This window comes from Kogia breviceps, chromosome 16 (assembly GCF_026419965.1).
Source record: "Kogia breviceps isolate mKogBre1 chromosome 16, mKogBre1 haplotype 1, whole genome shotgun sequence".
Lineage (NCBI taxonomy): Eukaryota > Metazoa > Chordata > Mammalia > Artiodactyla > Physeteridae > Kogia > Kogia breviceps.
The window spans coordinates 47,555,883-47,577,979 of NC_081325.1; positions in this window are offsets into that span (position 1 = coordinate 47,555,883).

A 22,097-nucleotide genomic window follows, 5' to 3' on the forward strand; every position below is an offset into this window, starting at 1 on the left:
ATCCCAAAAGGCACCATCTAATAAGACTTAAATAAAACACAATGTTTTTATTGCTAGTATCAGTGACCATTCACGGAAGTCTACAAAGAGATTTACATACATTACATGCTATTTAATCCTCGCAATGCATATTGTTACCCCATTTAATGGATGAATAAACTGAGGCTCCACAAAGTTTAGCAAGTTGCCCTAATGCACCAAGCTCGAGCTGCCATCTGAACCGAGGCTATCAAACTCCAAATCCAGAAGCTCCTTCTCACCACACTGCTCCTCAACCAGATCTTTGGTCTCATAGCTTTCTGGATTTGTTCATTTTAGGGGGAAAAGAGCCCAGGAGGGTATTTCAAAATAGACTAAGGAGTCTGTTCTTACCTGAAAGGAATAACAGGAGGATGAGTGTATGGAAAAAAATATTCTTGAAAGTATCAACTTCAGGAGAAAATATGTAAAATATCCTCAGACAACCCTTTCTCGGGGTAGCGTATTTTTTTTTTTTTTTTTTTTTTTTTTTGCGGTATGCGGGCCTCTCACTGTTGTGGCCTCTCCCATTGCGGAGCACAGGCTGCGGACGCGCAGGCTCAGCGGCCATGGCTCACGGGCCCAGCCGCTCCGCGGCATGTGGGATCTTCCCAGACCAGGGCACGAACCCGTGTCTCCTGCATCGGCAGGCGGATTGTCAACCACTGCGCCACCAGGGAAGCCCCAGGGGTAGCGTATTTTAAATGACAGATTGTTCCAACTTTGAAAGAAGATTGGGAAAAAAATAAGACCAGTGTATACAACAAACAGATTGTAGAAGTCTAGAAAATAAATACAAGCAGGCTCTTCCTATCTTCACCATGCTTCTCAAAATAGTAACTTCATTAGCTTGTCCGAAATACAGAAGAAACTCCCTCAAAAACACACTCGTGACTGGTTTTTGAAAAACACATGTTCAGCTGTTCCTCCTATCATGTTGGACAGGCTCAAACACAGTATTTCCTTTACATCAAAACTAGTAAGGCTCGAGAATCCCCCAAAGCATTGTATTAAAAAGTATGAAACATTAAAAATAATCCTGGAGATGAATTTTTCCTTAAGACTAAAATTCTAACCCTTGATGTAACGGATCTTCAAAGGGCACAGGACCATAGCAGTGTGAGGCCATTCTAGACCAAACACAAGAATATTAGCCTGGATGAGAAGCAAGTTTAAGGTCACAGTAAGGAAACATCTAGGATCCAGGGGTCATAAATATTACAGGGGTTGAAATGCAAAGTCATGAAAGAATAAAGGAAATAATAAGATGTTTGTGACTTCAGGAAATCTGACTTTGAGGAAATGTGTCACACCCTGAGGAATTCGCTAATAGAAAATCCACTACCAAAAAGGAGGCATTATTTGTTGGTACAGCTGAAACTAAATAGCTTCTCCTTCTGTGGAAGACTTACATGGGACAGAATGTCAAGAATTTCTACAAGTATTCTACAGAAACAACTGAGGATATCTTTAAAAAGGCCCAAAGTTTCAATGTGCCACTCTTGAAGCCAGGCAGGAAAATAAATACATGAAACAAGGAAAGACAGAAAGATGGCATTTTTTTTTTTTTTAAGAACTCAATGAAAAGAGGGAACATCAAGATGAAAAGAAAAGATGAAATACGATACTAAACAAACTAGTTTAAATTTAGGACAAAAATTAAAAGATAAAGACTGAGCTGTGTGCCCTTCTCTCTGTTTTCACTCACAGGAACTAGCAATTCCTCATCTTTTAAGACCTTGAAGCTCTTCCCGGACATCCAAATCTTAGCTGGCAGCATTTTTCTACTTTACCTACATTTTCCTTTCTAAATTTAACTACAGTTCCCTTTATCTTACTCCATTTGGAATGCCACTAGTCCAACTTTTAAACAGTTTGTATGCAAGATGTTGTTTTACATAAAGAAGGGAAAAGATTGACAAATCTAAACCAAACAGGGAAAAATTATAAATATTTTGCTTCACTAATGCAGCTTTCTCCATATGCCTCAAATAAAACATTCCCAATAAAGCTCCACTTCTGCAGAAAGCTTACCAACAAAATAAGTCTCTATTAGTATGTAACATGTGTAAATGTAATTAGCTTTTTTAAAAGAAACAATTGAAATATGATGTTTATGGCAAGGAACTGATTTTTTTTTTTTTTTTTTTTTTTTTTTTTTTTGCAAATGAAATCTGAAACTGCACAAGCTATTGACAGACTGATGGCTGGGTCAGTTGCCAGAAGCTGGTTATGGAAGTCAGTATGAAGGTCACTAATTTCATTCTGTTTTATTTCAACAGGACCTTGAAACAAAGAACACAGCCTTAAATAGATGGTGAGGAGGGATGGGTGATTAAGCCAGTGCTTCACTATCAGTTCTGTGTGATTTTAAGAATAGGGAGTTAGTATTTTCCCATGATATATGTTCTAAATTTTATCAGAAACTAAGATGATTGAAAATGGGGTAAGGAAATAATATTCGTAGCTGTGTCTGATTTTAATTTCTCCAGTGTTCCTTGCATTTTCATTTCTATGTCCCCAAATTAGGACCATTTGGAGCATATCAGCTTGTGCTTTTTTTTAAGTGGATGTCTGGGTTATGTGGTGTATATTCTTTGGGAAGTTTCTGGCCTTCTTCTATTTATTTTAATGCAGTTTCTATGCAGAACTAGAACAGTCTTTTGTTTTGTCAACTTCATTTTTCTCATTAGTTAGCAATGGAATCACACTAAGGCAATCCATTTCCCTACAGTGGTCACTCATAAATTATTCTTGTAATAAATTTAACTTGTTTAAAGAAGGGGAAAATTATCATGCTCAATGTCAGTAACAGCTAAATAGATTTGTTTTGTTTTTATCTTTTATTAGAGTAAAGAACTCCAAGTAAACTCCACATGATCTGCGCTGTGTGGTACACACAGTAGAATTGTAGTTTGAAGAGAATCCCTTAAAACCTTAATGCAAAACCCTAGATAGTATAGTTCTCCTAAAAATTGCACTTTTTAGGGGCTTCCCTGGTGGCACAGTGGTTGAGAGTCCGCCTGCCGATGCAGGGAACGCGGGTTCGTGCCCCGATCTGGGAAGATCCCACATGCAGACGAGTGGCTAGGCCCGTGAGCCATGGCCACTGAGCCTGCGCGTCCGGAGCCTGTGCTCCACAACGTGAGAGGCAACAACAGTGAGAGGCCCGCATACAGCAAAAAAAAAAAAAAAAAAAAAAAAAATTGCACCTTTTAACTAAGAGTTTATTTTAAAACATACATTATGTTGTACACACACACAGAAGGACTGAGGGGATAAATCTAGTAAATAGTACAAAAAGAAATTAATTGAAAAAATAAATTAGTCAAATAAAAGCAAAAGATATCCTCAGATGTCCTACTGAGTAGACACAAATCCAACAGATAAATCAAGAATCAGGCAAAAATATCAAACAGGGCCTCCAAAGCCCCATTAATCTCAAGTTGACATGGGTTTCTGTTACTTGAGTCAGCACAAGACCTCAGCAGTGTCCGAATCCACCCCTCACCGTGGTATGGGGACCAGGCCCAACCTTTCAGAGGCAGCATGGTCAAGTCATGCTCTAGAAATGTGGTGCACTGAGTATCTATCTACCTGAGGACAAAAAAGAGAGTATGTATGTTTTCCCTTCAGCTACAAAAACTTTTCTTCATTAAACAACTCCTTCCAAAACCACAGTCAGAAGACCCCATCAGCTAGTGCTATGGACCAAATGCTCACATCCCCTCAAAATTCATATGCTGAAACTCTAATCCACAATGAGATGGTAATTAGAGATGGGCCCTCATGATGGGACTACTGACCTTATAGGAAGAGACAGAGAAAGCGTACTCATTTTCTCTCTCTGCCATGTGTGGACATAGCAAGAAGGTGGTTGCCTGAAAGCCAGGAAGAGAGCCCTCACGAGAAGTTGATCATGCTGGCTCCCTGCTCTCAGACTTCCAGGCTTCAGTTCTGTGGGAAATGAATATTTGTTGTTTAAGCTATGCAGTCTTGTCCTTCTTGTTCAAGCAGCCCTAACTGACAAAGACACCCAGTTTGATACACCCAGTGATGGGTGTATCCTCATGTATCGACAATATCCCCCTCTACCAAAGATTTTTCAAAGCTTAGCTAAAACCTCCCTCCTCACAGCTGCCAGGCATGTGGGGCTTCTGGCATTCGTGGTATAGAAGGCTGAGAATCACAGTTTGCCCTTCTCTTCTTTAGGCTCAAGGCTGGGCTTGCTCTGAGTTATCCCAAGACTACAACTCCACAGGGTGGTACCTCTCAGCCATTCCTCTGAAACAACTCTACCTTCCTGCTGTGGACCTAGCGGACCTGAAGAGCTCCTGGCCTAACCCTTGCCATGTGAGAGGGGTAAATACATCTCTGCAGTGTTTTCTTTTTATGCTGATTCCAGCTCCCTGTTTGTCTTCTCTTATCCTGACTCACCTCAAGAAGCCAGAATCCTAATAGCCCAGCCTTCTTTATGCCCAGTCAAGGGGCTTCACTGCCTCAATGGCTGTGGCAAGGAGAGTAACTCAGCAGGACCTGCATATGCGAAGTCCTCCCTCTTCCTTCTTCTGGCTCTTAAACTCTTCAGCTATGATATTTGCCAACCCACTTTCAATAAGGACAAGCCCCTCTCCATGCTACCTGTGGAGTGCCAGGTCCCTTAGGCTTTCGCCTCCAGACCCTTAAACTCTCCTTCTCCTGAACTACATTTTTGGATGATCCCCAGAGCTTCCAGACTCCCCTGATCATCTAACACAAGAAACAGACACACATTTAGATTTCATAGACTTCATAGCTTTGCTGTACACAAAATAACTTCTTGTTTCCTTCCGATACTGACTTAGTTATCAGATTGAACATTTTTACATAGAAATTTTAATCAGTTAATTATCCAAAATGTTCTTACTTATAAAAATGTCCAGCGGGGGGGGGAAATCATTAAAATTTTCAAGGAGGCTAGTCCTAAACAGTTTATAACCTATTTGAAAACTTACACACAAAACCACACAACACAGTAACTACACTAGTGACTAGCATCTATCATCGATGTTGATAATCTCTTAAACTTGGTTGTGTGTTAACTTCACCAAAGAATATTACACAAAGAACTGCATCTTTGTGATCTTCACACTGGCTTACATATCTTGCTTTTCAGAGTTTCTGATTAAATGTTTTAATTTAAATGGAAAATAATATTTAATGTAGTATCTAGCCTAAAGTGTCCCTGAAGCTTCAATTGCAAACAATCATAATAAAGAATGTTCCTCTTTAATCTACAAAATAAGTACATTTGATTTTAATTACTTGGATAATGACTAAGCAAGTACATCAGGCACAGCCTTTCCAAGAGATAATGAAAGACACAGAGGAGCAAACAATATTCCTGCGAACAGACCATCACATTCTGACTCTGACGATGAATCCACTAATGAAAATCTGTCTTTGCAAATGACTCATCTTCTGAAGATGGCTCTGAAGATGTTGGAAATCAGAATGATGCATTTGAAAATGAAATTAATCAATATGGAGATGGGGAACAGCAGTCTATCACAGAAGGGCTGTTTGATCATAATGAAATTGAGGAAACAGTCAGTGGTAGAGAAACAAATGAAAGCACAGGAAATGTCAATGATAATAATGAATAAGTAACTAATTCTTGAAATTCAAGAGGAAGAGTTAGCAAACAAAGATAAATTATCATCCAGAAAAATGACAAAGACATGAAACTACAATTATCCCAATTTCTAAAGATATGAAAACCCTAATATGGTAATAAATTTAACAAAAAGGGAGGAACTAAAATTTTCAGAACTTCACAGCAATAGTAAAGCTATAAGTTTTACTGCCTAGTTTTGTTGGATCAATGAAGCAAGCATAAAAGGGTAGGAGTGGAAGAGAAGACTAGAAAGTTCTACTGGACTTCCAGGAGGCATTTGGAAGTGCCATATGAATCTTTTTTACTTGACTTTGCCTGTTTGGTAATCATATTGTTCTAAGTCCACAATCCTACCCTAGTCCACTTTGTCACAGCAATATGACTCAGTCTCTGTTTTCAACTGTTCTAGGTTCAGTCTTTAAGGCACAGATTTTTTGTCTCAATTTCATGCTGTTTATCAATTCCATTTCCCTCAAAAATGCCATAATTTGTAGTATAAAAGGTGAGTTCACACATCCATAGAATGGCACCTGGAGAAGTTGTGGCTACTTGTGCATCTACAAGGCAAATTCCTTCTGCTCTGTTTTGAATGCTGTCTGGAAGGATCTTTGCTACTGTGCAAGTAATCTGTTTTCTATATCATAAGTAGTCCCTTTTCTCACTACCAAACTCCCCAAAGAATCATTTAAAACTGGGGCTGAGGGCTTCCTTGGTGGTGCAGTGGTTGAGAGTCCGCCTACCGATGCAGGGGACACGGGTTCGAGCCCTGATCTGGGAAGATCCCACACACCGCGGAGCAACTGGGCCCGTGAGCCACAACTACTGAGCCTGCGCGTCTGGAACCTGTGCTCCGCAACAAGAGAGGCCACGACAGTGAGAGGCCCCCGTACCGCGATGAAGAGTGGCCCCCGCTCGCCGCAACTAGAGAAAGCCTCTCACAGAAACGAAGACCCAACACAGCCCAAAATAAATAAATTAATTAATTAACTTCTACCCCCAATATCTTCTTTAAAAAAAAAAAAAAACTGAGGCTGAGTTTAGCCCAGTAAAGCTATTATTTAACTCAGTCAAGTCCTAAAATACTAGGTACACTTGCAAATAGTTCATATTTGTTTGTTCTTTCCAGATTTCACAGAAAACTTAAGTTTCTCTTCATTTGTTCTGGATTTTTTTACAAACTCAACGCATTACATTTGGATGTTATTTCTTCTTGTCTTATAAATTGCCAGCAATGTTTTCCTCAGACTGGACCTTAATCAGCTTATCCTGGCATTTAATCAAGTGTTAAAAAGTTAAGGTAATCACTCTGAATACCAAGCCTGAAATCTACATACAAATTGTATGTACAGCTCAGAAAAATGTTTTGCTCTATCGCTATGCACTTTAAATATCAACAAATCAAAAGGATACTGGACTATTAGAGAAAAAAATATTATTGCTTCATCTAAATCAGCATGCTTTCCTGACATATAGCAGACACAACACATTAAGTAACAAATATGCAAATTGCTCAGTATGTCAAAGAAAAGACAAGAGATGAGAGAATGTTAAGGATAAAACAGTAAACACTATCAAATGCTGGAAGGAGGTCAGAAATGGTGAAACTAAGAAAAAGCCAGTGGATTTAAAGGTCATTCGTGATGACTAGTGATCTTTGTGAAAGTAAAGATGGTTTCTGCTTTTGATTCCCTCCCCCCCCACCGAAATTTCAGGGAGAATTAAAGATTGATGGGTATATTGACCTGCAAAATTTTAGAAACATATCAAATCTAACCTTTCAAGTTATAAAGGAGAAAATAGCAGCAGAGCAAGGCACACACATGAAACTTCTCAATTTGGGGGGATCAGAGTAGATCCAATAGAGGGATGAAGTGGATGCGATTATATCATGGACACATAATCCTTGGTGACAGAGTTCTGTGCATCTTGAGAACACACTGCAATGCAATGAAATAAAATTAAGTGACATGACAGATTTAACATGCATGTTTATTTTAACTTCTTCCCAAACCACTATAAAAATGATGGTAAAAAAATTTTTAATGTAAAAATACAAGGTAAATGGCAAAAGAGAAAAACTTGACAAAGGATGACCACAAACTTGAGAATAATAGAAAATTAATTGGGACAGTGAGATTCTATTACACACATGTGTTTTGGCAAAAATTTAAAGTCTGATGGATGAATATGCATGTATCCTTAGCTTAAAACTTCCGGGGCTTCCCTGGTGGTGCAGCGGTTGAGAGTCCACCTGCCGATGCAGGGGACACGGATTCGTGCCCCGGTCCAGGAGGATCCCACATGCTGCGGAGCGGCTGGGCCCGTGAGCCATGGCCGCTGGGCCTGCGCGTCCGGAGCCTGTGCTCCGCAACGGGAGAGGCCACAGCGGTGAGAGGCCCGCATACCGCAAAAAAAAAAAAAAACTTCCGCAGTTTTTCTGTTCAGGGAGACACTGCTTTGGGAAAGACCCTTACTTGCTGCAAGTAATAAATCCTTCCTTCTCTTGCTTAAAAAAAAAATCTGGTAATACCTAGCATTGGTGAGGATAAGAAATGAGAATTCTTAACCTGCTGTTGGAGGTGAAAACTGGTCCAACCACCAATATCTACTAAAGTTGAGGTTGTTCATGCAAACAATAAAGAAAAACTAGTCTCACATGTGTACAAGGAGACATACAGAAGATGTCCATTGCGCACAATGTGTCATAACACAAGTAAAAGCATATATATCAGGGATTAGGAAGCAGAAGGGAAACTAAGAGAATGTTAATATATTACGAAGTAGGATTAAGCAATAACTGTTGTGAATGGAACAATAAGTAAAAGTAAAAGTAAATTACTTAAACTTACACAGGTAACAACAAAAGAACCCAAAGTAGTAATATAACCAAAAGTAACCATATATTTATTTTGATAGAAATACAAAGAAGAATTGGAAAATGGAACATATCCATATGTCATGGAGAAATTTAGTTGATTTTATATTTATATATATATATATATATATATATTTTTTTTTTTTTTTTTTTTTTTTTTTTTTTAAATAAGAACATCAGGGGCTTCCCTGGTGGTGCAGCGGTTGAGAGTCCACCTGCCGATGCCGGGGACACGGATTCGTGCCCCGGTCCAGGAGGATCCCACATGCTGCGGAGCGGCTGGGCCTGTGAGCCATGGCCGCTGGGCCTGCGCGTCTGGAGCCTGTGCTCCGCAACGGGAGAGGCCACAGCGGTGAGAGGCCTGCGTACCGCAAAAAAAAAACATCAGGCCATTTGGGTTAGGGTACACAATTCAGTCTATAACAAGACTTTTTTTCCTTACAAACATCTTTATTGCAAGTGTTCTTCTTTTTTTAATAATAACTTTCTTTTTGGCTGCGTTGGGTCTTCGTTGCTGCACACGGGCTTTCTCTAGTTGCGGCGAGCAGGGGCTACTCTTCATTAGGGTGAACGGGCTTCTCACTGTGGTGGCTTTTCTTGTTGCAGAGCACGGGCTCTAGGCACGTGGGCTTCACTAGTTGTGGCACGTGTGCTCAGTGGTTGTGGCGCACGGGCTTAGTTGCTCCGTGGCATGTGGGATCTTCCCGGACCAGGTATCGAACCCGTGTCCCCTGCATTGGCGGGCAGATTCTTAACCACTGCACCACCGGGAAAGTCCTGATTATATTTTTAATTATGCAACAAGGTATATCAGTCTACTCATGTAGACTGATGCAGAAATTACCGCTGGAAGAAATTGTTGAAAATTTTTAAGCAAGTCCCGTTTTGGGAAAAGAAATTGAGATGGGGGTGGGGGAGGGTGTGAGGAAGAGGGTAGAAAACTGTTACGCCACGTGCAAATATTATTTTAATTCAATTTTTAAAAATACCTCAGGGGGGTTATTGAATAAGAACTGAAACATTGCAATTGGGTTTGGCATTTAGATCACTTGCCAGATCTTCTAGGTCATTTCTGTGAAGTTCTGAAAGCATAAACCAGGTAGCAGTCTATCAAAAATTGAATATATAAAATTGAATGAGAAGTGAGGAAGTAGGGACAGCAAGTGTAGGCGATTCTTTCAAGACATTTGAGGGCATGGCAGAGGAGAAGCTAAAACTGTGTCTAGAGGATCAGGTGAGGACTTTAGGAAGAACAGGCAAGTACTGAGTATGTATAGAGGCTGATGGGATAAAGTAAACAGACAAATATCAAAGATAAAAGGGAGTGTAGGAACAGTTGATGGAGCACTTCTGCTCAGTCCCTGTGACAGGCACTGGGTATTCAAATGGATCAGACTCTACCTGCCTTTGAGGAACCCATGGGTTGAGAGAGGAGACAGATAAGACAATTCTCTACAAGGCGTTAGAAGAGCATGCATGGGATAAGGACTGCCAGGAAGAGTCTTTAAGGGTTCACAAAGGAAGTTTAACCAGTGTAGAAAAGTGAATGAAAATTCCAGGCAAAGAAAATAGCAAGCTGTACACTTAAAAATGGTTAAGATAGTAAATTTTCTGTTATGTGTATTTGACTGGAAGGAAGGAAGGAAGAAGAAAGAAAGAAAAAGAAAGGAAGGAAGGGAGAGGGAGAGAAAGGACAGGGGGAAGGAGGAAGAAAGAAAGAAATGCAAATCAAAGCTACATTGAGGTATCACCTCACACTAGTCAGAATGGCCATCAACAAAAAATCTAGAAACAATAAATGCTGGAGAGGGTGTGGAGAAAAGGGAACCCTCTTGCACTGTTGGTGGGAATGTAAGTTGATACAGCCACTATGGAGAACAGTATGGAGGTTCCTTAAGAAACTAAAAATAGAACTACCATACGACCCAGCAATCCCACTACTGGGCATATACCCTGAGCAAACCATAATTCAAAAAGAGTCATGTACCACAGTGTTCATTGCAGCTCTATTTACAATAGCCAGGACATGGAAGCAACCTAAGTGTCCATCAACAGATGAATGGATAAAGAAGATGTGGCACATATATACAACAGAATATTGCTCAGCCATAAAAAGAAACAAAATTGACTTATTTGTAGTGAGGTGGATGGACCTAGAGCCTGTCATACAGAGTGAAGTAAGCCATAAAGAGAAAAACAAATACTGTATGTTAACACATATATATGGAATATTAAAAAAAAAAAAAAAAAAAAAAAAGGTTCTTATGAACCTAGAGCCAGGACAGGAATAAAGACGCAGACGTAGAGAATGGACTTGAGGACACAGGGAGGGGGAAGGGTAAGCTGGGATGAAGTGAGAGAGTAGCATTGACATATACACACTACCAAATGTAAAATAGATAGCTAGTGGGAAGCAGCTGCATAGCACAGGGAGATCAACTGGGTGCTTTGTGACCACCTAGAGGGGTGGGATAAGGATGGTGGGAGGGAGACACAAGAGGGAGGGGATATGGGGATATATATACACATATAGCTGATTCACTTTTTTATACAGCAGAAACTAACACAACATTGTAAAGTAATTATACTCCAATAAAGAGAAAGAAAGAAAGAGAAAGAAGGAAGGGAGAAAGAAAGGGAAATAAAAGAAAGAAAATAGCAAGCAAAAGGCCCAGTGGTGTGAAAGTATTTGTGAATGTGTCTAATAGCAAATAATCTATGTGTGTAAATGCTGGAAAATGGTCTGAAAAGACAAACTGGATTCAGATAGTAAGAGATCTTTGTACACCATTCCAGAAAGTTTAAAATTTGTCTTGCATTCATTTATTCTTGAAACATTTTGAGAAGGGGCATTTTCACTTTCCATTTTATTCAGCTGTGTGTTATTTTAATACTTACATTGACCGTGAAGTATTTATTTAATAAAAGAGCTTAAAGAAAAATAAAATGAAAACTATTGAATGCCAGGCATTGGGGGAAAATATAAACAAAATGAAATCTGTACTTTCCAGAAACAGACAATATGAAGGAAAGATAGGCAGGACCAAATGACCTGCTTTAGCCCATGGATTTGCGTAAGTGGAAATGGCACATGACTTGTGTCCACAGAGAAACAATTAATTGCTGGTGCTTCACTCTCCAGTCTACTCTTTTCCTGCCATAGAAACTGTGGGAGAATATTTAAACAGGGAAGAGTCAAAATGTCAAACCATTCTGAAATGTTATGCCAAGTCTTGTAAGACAGCACACTTTGTATAAGTGAGGAAGAAGCTATAGTGGAGTAAACCACAGAGATTTAGGGTTTGTTATTGAAGCATAACATAACTTATCCTGACTGATGCACCAGACAGCGTCCAAATTTCAGAAGTAATTGCCCGGTAATGTTGACATCAAGCTTGTTACATGCTTCGTTGGTTTTCACCAGTCATACGGTACTCTGAATTTTTGGCAAACAAAATTTTGAAACCAGTAACTTTTATTACATAAACCCTGACTTAATTCACATAGGAGCTTATTTTTTTCAGACATACCGACTTACAAATATTGCCAGAATGGACACTATTATAAGGTGATCCAGGGAACATTCACCTTAAAACCATCACAATCCTTAAACTTTCCTCTAACCTCATTCCTCACAACACTCTATCACAAACCCTATGCTCCAAGAAACTAAACAAGTAGATTTTTTTCCCTCATTCAATTTCCTGCCTCTAATTTCTTAAGATACTCTATGTCCTTTGCCCGGAATGTATTTTACCAACAATCTTCTAATATCTAAATCCAGGAGACCACTTTTTCATAAAGTATTTCATTGCTCATATATATATATATATATATATATATATATATATATACATATATACATATATATATATATATATATACACACATACAAAATCACACACCTGCAATACACACAAAATAATCCTTCCAACTAGTGAAAGGAGAGGAATGGAACTAAATTTTATTGAATACCCTACTATGTGCCTGGCATTGAATGTTGTACATTGTTTGTCCATGAACTCACAGAGTACTTTATCAGCTTCTCTGTTATGATATCTAAAACTCTATACCTTATTTTGCTCTCTCTCTGTGTGTGTGTGTGTGTGTGTGTGTGTGTGTGTGTGTGTATCTTTATTACCTTTAAGGACAAAATCAATATCATTTTCAGAGCCCAGCCTGGGGTCTGGCATGTAGTAGACTCTCAATAAAATTTTTTTAAATGAACAAACACCTTCAAAATCTTCTGAATGCCTTCAACATACATTTATATTCAAAATAGTTGTGAAGGAAAAAAAATAAGTTTATAAATTAACATTATCTTTTGCCTCTACTATTGTGCCTGATATCCTAGCCTACATTCCAATGCCAGGCTGCAGGATAGATTTAAAACCTCGTCGTTTCCGAAAACAGGGACAGGGAGCTGAGATTCGCTGAAGGGACGTTCCTTGTAAAGGCATTTAGGGTTTTGAGCTGAGACACATATCTTATGAACATTAGTACTTAACTCATAAAGTACGACTCACTCTAACCACTGACCAATCAGAAGACACAAGTAAAATTGTGGGAAGAAGCCCAGAGAAACAGTAAAACAGCTTTAGGCTTCACAGGACACTAATTAATCATTTTGGCTAGAAAGCCCCTCTCCCCATGGAGCTTAATGGCATCCAAGGAAGGTTTGGATGAAATATTTCACCAGATGGATCCAGTAACTACATTAAGACTCTGCCACCCACATCCCTATGTATTCATTTATCTCTCCATTAAAATATTTGACACTATATGAGTCTGGCTAACAATGGACTAAAGAAAATGTAGTATAACAAGTCACCTCTAATTTTTCATAGGTAAGTGTAAACAAAATGGAGAGTCATAATTAAAATTATGTCTTCAAAAACTTAATATTTCAATTTTATGCTTTTTGAATAACGTACCAGGGTGGCAGGATGATAGTATCATGCTAATTCTGCAAAAAATCAGAGCCTGTTTTGCACTGAATTTATTCACACGTAAAGAGATAAAATGTCCAATTGACCTGAAAACGACATGGTAGCGATAAGTATATATTGTACAGCACACGGATACATAGCCATTATTTTGTAATAACTTTAAATAGCATATAATCCGTAAAAATGTTGACTCACTATGTTGTACACCTGAAACTAATATAATACTGTAAATCAAGTGTACTTCAATTTAAAAAAATCACATGGCAAAAAAATCTTTAAAGTACTTTTTCCCTTTAGCCGCTGTATTTAGATTGTAGGTTATTTAACCAGTGTGGCCATTTTTTTGAGCATCTACAAGACAGGTATCATTATTCCATTGTACAGATGAAGAAGGTGAAGCTTAGAGAGGTTAAATTACGCAGAGTTATTTGATTTGTAATGAGCAGAGCCAGTATTCAAATCTAGGTCTTCTATACTCAAAGCCCAAGCTCCTTCCAAAATTACACTTCATTGTATAGCACAACACTCTATCAGAGCTTTTATTTAAAAGTTATATACATATATAAATATGTAAGAAACAGGTTGGACTTGCAAAGAAGACCACAAGAGAAAAGCATTTCAAGAACTTAACCTTCTGCTAGGAACAGACTGTGATAAAAGAACTCAGGCACAAAATATTAGTTTTGTTTTTACCTAAAAATTAATAATGATCAGCTTTATTTGCAAGGCTTTATAGCAAAGGTTAAAATAAATGTTGATAAATTAAGACTATTAACACGGACTGGTAATAGCAATTACCAGACTGGTAATAAATAGCAATTTACTAACATTGCCATCTTACACTTTAATGAAATGAAAATGTGAATTGACTGGATAAGGAAAAAATCTCTTGGTTATTCTAATCTTAATATTACAGTTGATAATTTCACCAGCAGTCCTGATGAAAATATACCTGATATAACAGCGCCTCAGGAAACTAATGATCATAATGAATCTACTTGTGGCTGAAGTACAAAGATAGAGACTCATAAATCTCTTAAAAATTACTAAAAGCCAACAAGTGATCAGGACAAAACAAATTATTGTTTTATCATTGTTTATATATTTTCTACTTTATATTTATTATCTTCTTTCCTGTGGAAAAAGTCAAAATATCTTCTAAATTTTTGCTTTTTATTTTAACCTCTACTAGTTTTACTCCGCAGAAGCTCCTGAAGACTGGATTTCAGCAACTTTTGTAATAATTATCATTATGAGATGGCTATTTAATCTTTTCTTTTTTTTTTTTTTTTTGCGGTACGCGGGCCTCTCACTGTTGTGGCCTCTCCCGTTGCGGAGCACAGGCTCCGGACGCGCAGGCTCAGCGGGCATGGCTCACGGGCCTAGGTGCTACAAGGCATGTGGGATCTTCCCGGACCGGGGCACGAACCCGCGTCCCCTGCATCGGCAGGAGGACTCTCAACCACTGCGCCACCAGGGAAGCCCTAATCTTTTCTTTTTCATCAGATAATCATAATCAACAGGTAAATAATATTAGTATTCACCTAATACAACATTTTGCCTATTTTTAGGACTTTACAACTTGATCATAAATTATTTTCAAACTCAGAGTATGTGTAAATGGCCATGCTTTTAAAAATCTTTTTTCCAAAATTGTGCCTAAAAATCACAAAATATATTTTATTACTTATTTTATTACTTTAAATCAGTAATCCATAAATGAAATGAAAAGTTCAATAAATTACCCAGAAAGTTCTACTGGTCCCATCTCCATTAAAGAAAACAAACTAACCAAAATAAAACAGAAAATTTACTCAAAGATAATTGCAATCATTTAGATAACTGCCTCCATCATAAACTTTCTACTTTTATTAATGGATAGTCCAAACATGACCAATTTGTCATGAGCAGAAACTAAATCCAGGCATCTTGAGTCTAAATGAATAGGAGGAGGAGGTCATCAATCTACTTTTAAATGAAAATCGGAATATTTTTGATTATTTGATTACAATATTCACTCTTGTTATAGAATTTAACTTTTCCAAAATCTTAGACACTGTCATGTTCGTGACCATTACTTACATGATAACAAGCATTGCAGTATGCACAGGGCCTTGTCTAGTTAATTCGACCTTGATCCGGAAACAACTAGAATTTCTTAGGTTGTGTTAGAAAATAATGATATGAAGGAATTCCCTGGTGGTCCAGTGGCTAGAACTGTGCGCTTTCACTTCTGAGGGCCCAGTTTCAATCCCTGGTTGGGGAACTAAGATCCTGCAAATTGTGTGGTGCAGCTGAAAAAGAAACATAGACTTTATTAAGAAAGAAAGGAAGGAAGGAAGGGAAGGAAGGAAGGAAGGAAGGAAGAAAAAGAAAGAAAGAATGGAAGGAAGAAAGAAAGAAAAAAGAAAATAATAATATGAGAACAGTCATAAGCACAGATTTGGGGTAAGGGATATATACCTTACCAACATAAAATAACTGTATAAAATTTGAGTTCTGGTGTTGAATAGACTTAGGTTTGAAACAGAAACAGACTCACAGACATAGAGAACAGACTTGTGGTTGCCAAGGGGGAGAAGAGAGCGGAGGGAAGGATTGGGAGTTTGGGATTAGCAGACGAAAACTAGCACATGTAGAACGGTTAAACAACAAGGTCCTACTGTATAGCAGAGGGAACTATATTCAATATCCTGTGATAGACCATGGTGGAAAAGAATATGAAAAAGAATATATATATGTATAACTGAAGCACTTTGCTATACAGCAGAAATTAACACAACTTTGTAAATCAACTATACTTCAATACAATTATTTCTTATAAAGGGCAGGGGAGTGCTATAAAATAGATTAGCATCAAAACACATGTTCAAAGACGCAGATATTGGTATGGTTTCAAAACCATATTCAGTGATTGAAATGGTTGTTATTATATATCTATGTATATATAATACATTCAAACAATGTTAAAAAAAATCTTGGGTTTGATTTTTAGCCATGCCAGTTATTAGCATGTTAAGTGACCCTGATTAAGTCACTTAACCTCTTTATGCCTCAACTTCCCAGTCTGTACAATGGGAATATTATGAGCATCAGTTTCAGAAGTGTGTTGTGAAGATTAAAGGAGTTAAGGCATGTCAGCGGTTAGTGCAGAGTCGGGTACATATGAAACACCCAATACATATTAGTACTATCGTTATTCTTGTTCCTAAACACACAGCCATGTGTGTGCACACACTGAGGGTTCCGAACGAGTTCGAGCCTGTTCACATTTTCCTAATCTGAATCATCCTCTCCTTGGTCCATCAGCTGAACGATCTGAGTGTCCTTCTATCTGGTTGTGCAGACTGCAGTCTTGTTCAGCTCTGGTCTATTCCACATTGATGACCTGGAGTCTCAGTTTCCTCCTCTCAAAAACGAATTCTAAATCTAGTCACTCACAAGATTACTGGGATGATGTCATGAGCTGATTACGAAAGTCTCTTGAAAGTATAAAATTCTGCAAATATTACTGTTAGGAGGAATTCTGGTATTAACCAGGAGGGATTTTATTTATTTACCAAAGATGCATCGATGCTTATTAGGTATGCGCAAAATAGTATGCAAAGTGCTAGTGACAAAAACATCAGTGAAACGTGGTCTCTAGCCTTGAAGGAGCACAAAATCGATGTCATAGAAATCCTTTGAAGTGTCTGTCCAGCCCTGGCACTGGCTGTCCCTGCCCTGAGAGCTGTTCTCACTCACAAGGTGGGCCTGTACAGTCACGGGTCATGTGACTCCATTTCCCTGGACGCAGTGGATTGGATGGAATAGATAAGTAAATGAAGATTGAACCCCCAGATGCACATCTCCAGAGAATTTGAAACTGAGATTCAGGGACAGCTAGTTTGTCTCTGTAGGTGATTAGAATTGCAACTCATGTCAATGTTGGGTCACCATGTGTCTCAGTGAGGACAGGGAAGCAGAGAAGCTGGTCAGTAGAATAAGAAAAATGAATCTGACAAGGAAAAAGCCACCTGGATTTCTGAGGACTGTTTATTACTTATTTCAAGTCACCACCTGAGCTCAGGTACATTTCCAACTCTTGGGGTCCGTGACTCTATCTCTCTTCACCCCAGTAGACTTTAAATCGCCTTTTCTCCTTAATGCTACCCTCTGTGGTTTCCATACCTCAAACCAAAAGAACATTTTAAAAATACTACATTCACATATTTAATAGTAGGATAAGACAATGACTATTATAATAAAGGCACGTAGAACAAGCTTTGGAAGCTGAGAAGTGTCTGCAGATAACTGACTTTGAGATTGCCCTACAGCATAGATGACATTTGGGTTTGTATCCATTGCTAGATCGTCTAGAATACCTGGTACCCCCAACCAAAGAGCCTTTCTCCAGCACCTGGGATCTGCTTGTGTCCCACCCTAGTGAAAAGGATTCGTTCCAAGCCCAGTCCTAGCATACTTGCCACACTCAACTGGACCAGACCAGCATGAACTCCAACATGCAACACTTTTTTAAGCAGGAGAACTAGCTCACTAGTTCTGTATTTCAATGATGTGCCCAAGCTTTTAAGAGGTTTGACCCAAGAATTCTGATTCCAAGTACTATGACTTTTCTACGGTTCTGGGGTGCTATCTCTCGTGGGGGAGTTAGGTAGCTATGCGGACCCAGACTGAGAAATTCTGCAGAGCCTTGTTGCCTACAGGCTCAAGTCCAAACTCTTTGGAATGGCATTCAAACCCCTCCGCAATCTGGTTTCAGTTGATCATTCCTAGGTATCTCCCCACAGATCACCACACAGAAGGCTTTGAACAACCCCTAAATGCATCACCCACTTTCACACTTCTCTTCTTATTACTCTCTGATAAGCATGGCCTTCCAACAATTTCTACCCTCCATCAAGCCTTCTCTATTTATACACAGCAGATTTCATCACTCTCTCCTCTGCCTGACTTAACACTTCAGTCATCCTCCTGAAATAGTAGCTAATGGGAAGTTCCCAAACCTCATTAGACTGTGTTGACCCAATTAATGTTTCTACAGAATCGCAGTTGGACTTACCTACCCGGAAACAGGTAAGAGCAGAGATGGGCTTAGAAAGAAAGAAAGTGGAAACGATCTGTGTTGGAGCTAAAGACCTTGCCAACAGCAAAATATATTTCCCATTCAAGTACCACAGTGCCTCAAATCACCTTGTTAGAGATTTGCTTCTTTGAGTCTAGCATTACCTGGTCTTTTATTGGTACAAAAATATTTAAGTAACCTAAGTGTAAATTAATTGGGGATATATTCCCTCTGTGACAAGGGGAACTAAGGCAGGAAAGAAACAGGTGTCTGAGAAAGAGGTATAGAAAAGAGAAGAAAGGTCAGAGAAGGGGACATCAGATAGCAAAGTATAAACTTGGCAGTCCTTAAGAATCATGCATTTAATTGATTAAAATAGAAGCGAACGACAATCCTGTCACTGATACCACTCAGATCGCGTTTCATTCTCAGAGAATTTGCTGCATCTGGAGGATGAAATGTGATTTTAATTGATTTTTAACACATGACAACTTACATTTCCTTTTGCCATCTTGCTGTTGCAGTTTAGAAGGCACTGGCTAAAGCACTAATAGATGAGAAAGTCCAATATACCCATTTTATAAAAATGATTTGATAATGTAGTAGAAGTCAACTCAGGTTTTGGTTGGTTGGTACAAGAGATGCTAAATACTGAGAACTTAGTTCCCATTGGTACCAACTACCTGATGTTCTCTTTTATAGCAGCACCATGAAAAGTAGTGAAGCTTGCAAGATCCAGGGAAGAAAGTAGCTCAACCCCATTTTTGCTTTGCCACTAAACCTAGAATGTAATATCCATCCTATTGTGTAACCTGCATGTGGGTTGCTTCATCTGTAAAATTAGGATAATAATGCTGTTCCTCCTCAAACAGCAGAAATTGAGAAATAATTATTTCAACACATTAAAAATAGAAATTGAACAATTTTATGATAAACAAGGTGAACCAAATACATCCTTGGTTGTAAAACTGCCACTTGAAAATTATTTCATAAACAAATATGTATGATCATCTTTAATTTCCTAAACCTTTAAGACATATCAAAAACAATTTTAAAAGCAAACACACTTCATGACCTCATATGTAAAATAAACATTTGTTTTCATTTTACCTTCATTTGGAATCCACGCTGCAGATTATGGTTTTAACAGTTGTAGTTAATAGTCGACCAGCAGTAATTATTTTTTCTGAATGTAAAACTCTGGTCTCATTACAGCAACAACAATAATAGTAATAACCTCAGGGGATAAAAGGAGCACTTTCCTTGCATGACCTCATTTAATTCACGCACTTAACTTTACAGGTGAGGAAACTGGGAGTTGGAGAGTTTAAATAACGTGGTGACAGTCCCACAGCCTGTAGAATGGTAAAATTCAATGCTCCGGTATGCTCAGTTTTGCCACGGTGTTTCTGGCATTGGTGGACTTTCCTTTTGTTCTTGGGTTGTTAGGGAACACGTATCCTGCTACGGTCTGAAGGTTTGTTTCCCCCAAAATTCGTATGTTGAAATCCTAATACCCAGTGTGATGGTATTAGGAGATCGGATTTGGGGAAGTGCTTGAGCCATGAGGGTGGAGCCCTCATCAATAAGATTAGTGTTCTTATAAAAGTGGCTCCAGGGAGCTCCCTACCCCCTTCTACCATGTCAGGACACAGCAAGAAGGCACCAGCGAGGAGCCAGAAAGAGAGCCTTCGTGAGAAGGTTGGTGCCTTGATCTTGTACTTCCCAGCCTCCAGAACCATGAGAGATAAATTTCTGTTTATAAGCTCCCCAGTCTGTGTGTTCTGTTACAGCAGCCTAAACGGACTAAGACACATCCCAACTAGACTTCTTGGAGCAAGTTCTAAGAAGCATGCAACCAATGCATGACACCACATCCACATCAGCCTGCATTGCACAACCGTGTTTTGTTGTTTTCAATTCTCCAGCGGGCCATTGACTCACATTATGAACATTGTAGTTCTTAGTTTTCGGGCACTATTTCTTTGACATCTCTTTCAGGCCTTTGCATTGTAAAAAAAAAAAAAAAAAAAAAAAAAAAAAAAAAAACCCGACTGCTGGCTGTTTGTAAATGGGACTTAAAAAGACAATATTACAGGGCTTCCCTGGTGGCGCAGTGGTTGAGAGTCCGCCTGACAATGCAGGGGACGCGGGTTCGTGTCCCGGTCCCGGAAGATCCCACATGCCGTGGAGCAGCTGGGCCCGTGAGCCATGGCCGCTGAGCCTGCGCGTCCGGAGCCTGTGCTCCGCAACGGGAGAGGCCACAACGGTGAGAGGCCCGCGTACCGCAAGGAAAAAAAAAAGACAAGATTACAGGTATGGCTATCAATCAGAACAGAATCCCATGTGAAATACACTTTAAAGGGAAAATATGCACATATTAACCATCTATTCAAAATCACAGGCATCTTCTCTTGCTCTCTGTTGGCTACTATAATTGACCAACTATATTGCAACAACATTTAAATACTATAACATTCCAAGAACAATCCTCCTTTTCTTTTAGGTTCCTCCAATTTTTTGTTTCTGCCAGCACGCTCCACGTTGGTGAACAACTACACTCTTTACATAATTCTAAAATATTGAACTGTATGCTAAATAAGCAAAATATTTTAAGATAATGTCCTGAGGGAATAGTATTTCATATTATAACTCAATATACCCTAAGGTAATTATTCAGATATTAATATGCAAAAGAGAAGTATGTTGTAGTACCCTGTATTTCTTTTTATTTCGCTTCTTTGTAGCAAGCAATAAATTTAAAGGTGCAAAGAAAAAAATATTGAAGGAAAAGTTTGTAGTTGATTTTCTTAACACCTTGTTTGCCCAGGGAGAGAGGAATTTCACTTGGTCCTTTCCTAATTATTCATGTAAATTAAATTCTACAAGTGAAGAAAGATTCATTAGAGTCATACTTACTCATCTGAGAGGGAGATATGGCATATGAATGGGGCCCATAACCTCAGAAGGTGAAATGTAGAAAATATCACAACCAACTCCCACATTAAGTTAAGTGAACCAAAAAAAAAGGGGGGAGATTCTTGGTGTGAAGGAGACTTCAAGGATATCCTCCCTAATCGCCTCTTAATAGTCTCAAATCTCCAACACAGGAAACAAATCAAGAATTCAGAGAACATGGAATTATTAATCACTTATATTTGATACCAAATGTAAGCACTACTAGGCCCATTTTAAATTTTAAAAACCTTTTAAATATAACATTTTTAAAAGCACAGAACATAATTTATATTTTTAAGACATTAGTATGTGGCACATCCTAGGAAAACTTAATTGTATATTCTTTGAATTTTTCTGAAACCCACACTTTTTTCCTCCTAAATAGAATATATGTTAGGATGCAATTTAGCAATAAATGACTATAGATTTGTATGCTGACTAATGTGCAATAGTCAAAGAGAACTCAAACCATTCAGTAAATATTTACTGTCTGTTTCTTGTGTGCAAGGTATGATGCAAAACAACACAATAGCACGTCTCACCTCGAGTATAAACAGTTTAATTAATCCTTTCACA